The sequence below is a fragment of the Simochromis diagramma genome, unplaced genomic scaffold (assembly GCF_900408965.1).
Source record: "Simochromis diagramma unplaced genomic scaffold, fSimDia1.1 OVJJ01000361.1, whole genome shotgun sequence".
NCBI lineage: Eukaryota > Metazoa > Chordata > Actinopteri > Cichliformes > Cichlidae > Simochromis > Simochromis diagramma.
In genome coordinates this window covers 19,409,293-19,416,009 of record NW_024386860.1, presented here as the reverse complement: position 1 = coordinate 19,416,009, position 6,717 = coordinate 19,409,293, and positions in this window count along the sequence as shown.

The window sequence follows — 6,717 nt, the reverse complement described above, 5'->3', positions numbered from 1 at the left end:
GGGTCAGAGCCTCAGATCTAACCAGGTCCAGGTGTCTGACCTTTGATGACGTTTCTCGGCCTGCTTCAGTTTCAGGAGTGGAAATGATCTGTGATTGGAGGACGGTGAGAAAGCCCACCTGCTGCAGACTCAAACATGAGGAGCTCCCGCGAGTTTAGCCCCCTCAGAGTACCAAGGCTAAAAACAGCCATAAGAATTTAAATCTCATTCTGCAGATGCGGCAGGTGAAAACAGGTGTAATTTCCGGTGTTCATGATGTCACACAGAGGTGTGGCTGCTTCAGCAGCAGGTCAGTCATTAGTGCTTTTGTAACAGGGTCATAAATCACATTGTTATAATTACACAAAATGTGTTATAAACCCCCAAACTGCTCCTTTTATACCTGACTTTTAGGATCTCCAAGCCTGTAGTTGTGTTCATTATCAGTTAGAGCCCCTCCTCATTCTTTTCTTCTTCTTCTTTGGTGCAACCCTATAAATACAGTGTACCCCTTTTGCCTCTCCCCTTTTTCTACAATTCCCCTGTGGGAGACGTGGGTGTCATTTCTTTCCAACACCTTAAAACACACATAATTCATATTTAACCACCCTGATGTTTATGATTGCGAATTTAGTTCAGTTATTGTCATTATTAAGCCTGTTTTTGTAAGATGTTATAAGTGTGTAGTATGTGTGTATCATAAATGTGTTTTAGGCGCCATAAATGCTAGCATGAATATATACTCCTTGCTAGCTTGGGAGCTGTGGTGGGTTGAGCTAACCCTCTTCCCCACTGTTTGTATTTGGTCGTAGGAGCTGGAGTGGGCAAATTATTTACTTGGAGGTCTTTCTTTCTTTTACCTTTTTTATCAGGTATGTCGGATTTCATGTTGTTGTTTTTGTTTTATCTTATGTCAAATATGTTACGTGTAAATGCATATTTTATGTTTAATGTAAAAATAAATGCCAGCCCTTTTTCTACAATTCCCCTGTGGGAGAGGAGCTGGAGTGGGCAAATTATTTACTTGGAGGTCTTTCTTTCTTTTACCTTTTTTATCAGACACAACACAGAATCACACCGGTTACACTTTACCATACTGCAATTTTGGAATTGAACCAGTACCAAGTAAACACAGGGCCAGTATAAAGGCAGCCCAGTGTGTCGTGATTTATGACATCATCAGTGTTTCTCTGTGATCTTTCCACAATAATTAGTTACCACAGCTAAACACACGTTTCATGCATTTTGAAACTGTTTTGTTTTGTTTTTGTTTGTTTTTGTTTGGGGGGGGGGAGCATGTAGACCTGCGTGCAAAAAACGTATTTCAGTGTTTGCTATTATCCACACACACAACAGCAGCCCCTCTCGCTCAGTTTTTGCATTTGCGCTCGCTCGCAATGTGTCGCTCGCGCTCTCAACATTTCTGCCCGTGTGCGCTCAACTCTTTCTCTACACCGTTATATTTGTGCCACAAAACCAGCCAATCACAGACTTGGATGCAAAAAAAGCTGATTGGCTGTTCTGGTCTCCAATCAGCTCGAAATGACGAAATGCAATATCCCAGAATGCATTTCGTCCAAAATTCAAAGGAGGCAGTGGCGGAGGAGCACAGAGTGGAGTTTGAAATATTACTCTTTCTGGGTCACAAAATAAACTTTTAAGATATTTTCATGCGAGAATGTTTCTGTGTAAACTTCAAATATCTGCTCAATTTATCAAGACATCACATAAGTGCTCTGACGTTTTCGGAGATGCCTGTTACCCACCAGCTGACCGCATAGCTGGACTGGCCATTGGGCATACCGGACATTTGCCCGGTGGGCCGATGATGATTTTTCATTTTTATGTTTGTTTGTTTTTGTAACGGTATAAACAATGAAAGGTGGTGGATTAGCCAATTGGTCATGATCAACTCTGGGCTGGACCAATTACAACACATCCATATTGAAGGGAAAAGGAACGCGATAAGTCCCGTACTTTAGCTAGAATGAAAAAAGACACAAAGCTGGAGTTATTCTGTCTTTGCTGCACAGCTGCCTCTTCTTCTCTCATTCTCTCCCCTCCCTCTCCTGTTGCTACTTCAATCATGAAACTGATCAATGATCAGCTGATCGTCTCTCTTGTTTGTTTATCTCCCACTTTGCACCAGAAACAGGAAACCAGCAGATGTTGCGCTAAACAACAACAGCAGCACGTTCAAGCTTGATCAGCTGTTGTTATAATTTATTTAATATTACTTTCTAGTATCAGCTGATGTTTGCTGGAGCCACAGCTGTAAAAGCTGCTGGTCATGATATCGGTTTGGAAACACGAAGGTGATACAAATCATACATATATACCAACAAGACACAGTGTGCATCACTGTCACAGCAGCGTTTGTTTTAGTTCAAAGGCTTTATGGTTTTTCCTGTAATACCTGGTGGTGTAGTCGGTGATTTTTTTGTCACTTCAGCCTTATATATTATGTTTAACCCGAGTGACCACCCGGTCAGCTGGTGGGTAACAGGCATCTCCGAAAACGTCAGAGCAGTTATGCAAATATGTGATGTCTTGATGAATCAAGCAGATATTTGAAGTTTACACAGAAACATTCTCGCATGAAAATATCTTAAAAGTTTATTTTGTGACCCAGAAAGAGTAATATTTCAAACTCTGCCACTCTGTGTTCCTCCGCCACTGCCTCGTTTGAGTTTTGGACGAAATGGATTCTGGGATATTGCATTTTGTCATTTCGAGCTGATTGGAGACCAGAGCAGCCAATCAGAATTTTTTTCCTCCAAGTCTGTGATTGGCTGGTTTTGTGGCACAAATATAACGGTGTAGAGCATAGGTGTCAAACTCTGGCCCACGGGGCAAATTTGGCCCGCAGCCTAATTACATTTGGCCCGCGAAGACATACCAAATTACTTTTAGAGCTGGCCTACTGGTATTATACAGCTAATTTAATATATATTGTTTAGTATTAAGCTTTGCTTGTTCCATATTCAGTTTTTCAGCAAAACTTGTTTGAGTCCATAAGAAAAGATTCATTCTTATGTCTGGAGGAAGATTTTTTTTTCAATAAATATTAATGTTAGCCCGCGACCTTGTTCCAGTTTTGAATTTTGGCCCACCGTGTATTTGAGTTTGACACCCCTGGTGTAGAGAAAGAGTTGAGCACGCACGGGCAGAAATGTTGAGAGCGCGAGCGACACATTGCAAGCGAGCGCAAATGCAAAAACTGAGCGAGAGGGGCTGCTGTTGTGTGTGTGGATAATAGCAAACACTGAAATACATTTTTTGCACGCAGGAATGAATTTTGTTCACTCAAATTCAGCTTTTCTTCGCTCAAAATAAATTTATTCTCAAAATGCAACACTTGCACCTGCAAACTTTTTTTACGTGCGCTCAATTTTTTTCAACGTGCACTCAGAATAGTGGCACAAAAATAACGCCATACAGAGGCAGCAGCAGCTAAAACATTGAACGGCAGCAGCAACCCAAGCCTCATGGTGCAGGAGTATGAGGTGATGAGGTGAGATGCACACTGAGGACAGTGAACCCCAGAAAGGCCACCAGTCCAGATTGGGTGACCAGAAGGGTCCTAAAAGAATGTGCAGACCAGCTGGCTGGGGTCTTCACTAAGATCTTCAATTCTTCACTGTCCCAGTCCTGCATCCCGCCGTGCCTAAAGTTAGCCACAATTGTCCCACTGCCAAAGCACACCAACATTAGCGGCCTCAACAACTACCCACCAGTTGCTCTAACACCTGTTATAATGAACAGTGTGGGCAAGTAAGTAATTATAGTTACTAGTTACTTCTTCAAAAAAGTAACTGAGTTAGTAACTGAGTTACAAGATTCTAAAAGTAATTAATTACTTGAAAAGTAACTATTGCATTACTTTAAAAAAAATGTTTAACCCTCTGGGGTCCAGGGTATAACGGGCCATTTTTAACTACTTTTGATTTTCAGGGCTCAATCCTTGGCCCTCTTCTTTTTTCATTATACCTGCTCCCTTTGGGGTCTATTTTTAGAAAACACAAAATATCCTTTCACTGCTACGCAGACGACTGCCAAATTTATTTGCTTTTAGCACCAAATGGCCCAGGCTCCATCCAAATCCTTTTGAACTGCCTTGATATCAAAGCTTGGATGGCTCTGAACTTTTTGAGTTTCAATGAGAGTAAAACGGAGGTGATTGTATTTAGACCTAATAATATTTCATGTAGCCTGCTCGTAAATTGTGGTTGGCTAGGGTCTTATATCAAGCAGCATGTGACAAACTTGGGAGTCATTATGGACTCAGATTTTACTTGGATAAACATATTAGTTCGGTCTTGCAAAAAAGCTTTTTCCAGCTGGGGCAAATAGCTAAGCTGAAGACAGTTTTGTCAAGAGGTGACATGGAGAAGGTAATAATAATAATAATAATAATGGATTGGATTTATATAGCGCTATGCCTTTATTTCAACACGGCTTGACTACTGTAATGCACTGTTTTTTGGAGTCAGACAACGATCTCTTGCTCGTCTTCAGCTCATTCAAAATGCTGCTGCCCGCCTCTTAACTGGTACCCACAGCTATGAACATGTAACACCTATCCTGTCTTCTCTTCATTGGCTTCCTGTTCATCACAGAATCAATTTCAAAGTCCTAACACTGGTTTATAAATGCCTTAATGCTCTTGCTCCCCCATACCTTTCCGAGTTACTTCAGCCTTATATTCTTTCATGGACCCTCAGATCAGCTGACCAGCTGCTGTTGGTTGTCCCAAAATCAAGGCTTAAACGTAGAGGAGAACGAGCCTTTTCAGTTATGGCCCCAAAACTTTGGAATACGCTGCCTTTAGATATTAGACAGGCATCTTCGTTTCCTGTTTTTAAAATGCTCTTGAAAACACACCTTTTTTCGATAGTGTTCAGACTGGCTTGAGTTGATGTGGTTTTTATGTGTTTTATTATGTTTTATGTGAGAGTCAGTGGTTGTATCTTGTGTTTTACCCTGTGATTCTGTTCAGCACTTTGGGCAAACGTTTTGTTTTTAAATGTGCTATATAAATAAACTGGATTTGGATTTTTGGATTTTCCCTCCACATTTCACCTTTAAAAACTCTTTACTTTGCCTTGTTTAGTATCATCCTTTTCAGCACAACCTCACATGTCTGAATTTACAGTTATGTTTTCATTTTTTACATACTGTATTAGCACAATTGATCTAAAATCAGACAAAAACATAAAATCCGAGTAGAAAATTTTATATTTTTTACTGTAACAACCACAAACATGTTTAATGAATCATATTTCATAACTTTAAATGCAAATATAAATTGTCAATTTTAAAATCATATGCACAAGTTTTGCAAACAAAGTTATTTGCAGCCATTTACCTTTTACCCTTTTTATAACCTTTTCAGACTATTTACAGAACAATCAGCTGTTCTGCATTCAGTAAGATGCCACACAAATTATTTGTGCCTCTCCAAAACAATAATTTCTGTCCACTATAAAGGAGAACATCACAGCCTGATACCTGCAGGTCTGACAGCAGCAGGTGTATCACTCCTGTTTCTACCTGGAGACAGCAGTCGCCTCATTGTTCTGACACACAACACAAAACTATCCACAACACTACACACTAACTACACAAGACAACACATTAACTACACTCTCCAAACACGCTAAACGTCACAAATCTCTCACATCTCAAAACTCGCTCTCTCTCTCTCTCTCTTTCTCTGCTCTCTCTCTCTCTCTCTTTCTCTCTCTGTCACTCCTAAATCTTCCGCCTCTTCCTAAACAACCAAATGTCATGTTGCCATATCATTTTTTGATTGGTCGACATGGTGCATTTTTCCACCAACATGAACGGGCTGTTTTTTGTTTGGTCATAAGCAGAGTGCTTGCTAGCACTGTCCTTAGACAGTAAACGTAATGAAACTATTCAGGAACAAACGCCGTGTATATATTGTTTATCATGACTCTGGTTTTACGTGGCCTGTCAACACAATTTAAAAACTGGTATATATCACCTTGTTGCTTTGTCATCTTGAAGTGGTCATGTAATTGGCTTACCCCGACTACTTTATTCTTCTTCAATCAAACAGCAGCACTCATGCGATTGTTTTGCTCCCTAGCTCCAGGTGTTGTGCCAGAAAGTGATCGTCGGGCAGAAAGTGATTGCCGTCCGCAGGAGTGCACGCAAATGCTTAAAGCTGTAGCGCCTAGATTACTTACAGCTACTTCTGTGTAACTAATATAATGTGCAGTAAGCTGAACACAGCTTCAACCGTCTGTTGAAAAATAGTAACGGACCGTATTTTGTTGTTAGTAACGGTAACGGCGTTGTAACGATAGGAACAGTAAATACTCATATTACTCGTTACCAGTGTTGGTCAAGTTACTTGAAAAAAGTAATCAGTAACTAATTACTGATTACTTCCCCAAAAAAGTAATCCCGTTACTTTACTGATTACTTATTTTCAAAAGTAATTAATTACTTAGTTACTTAGTTACTTTTTAAAAACACGATTTACAACCTGAATAGGTGATAAAGCGATAGATCTTTCAGCCCAATTCTACTTTTTCTGCATAATCCATCATACAAAATGTAATCAAATGGAAAAGTCTCTTTTTAAAACTTGTTTTATTAGTTTTAATCTTTTAACTTTATGCATCAAGCAAAAATTTAATTATATGCAACATTCTCTGACTGGAAGAAATTAGTTTAATATTTAAACCTATTTTCTGCACATTCCAG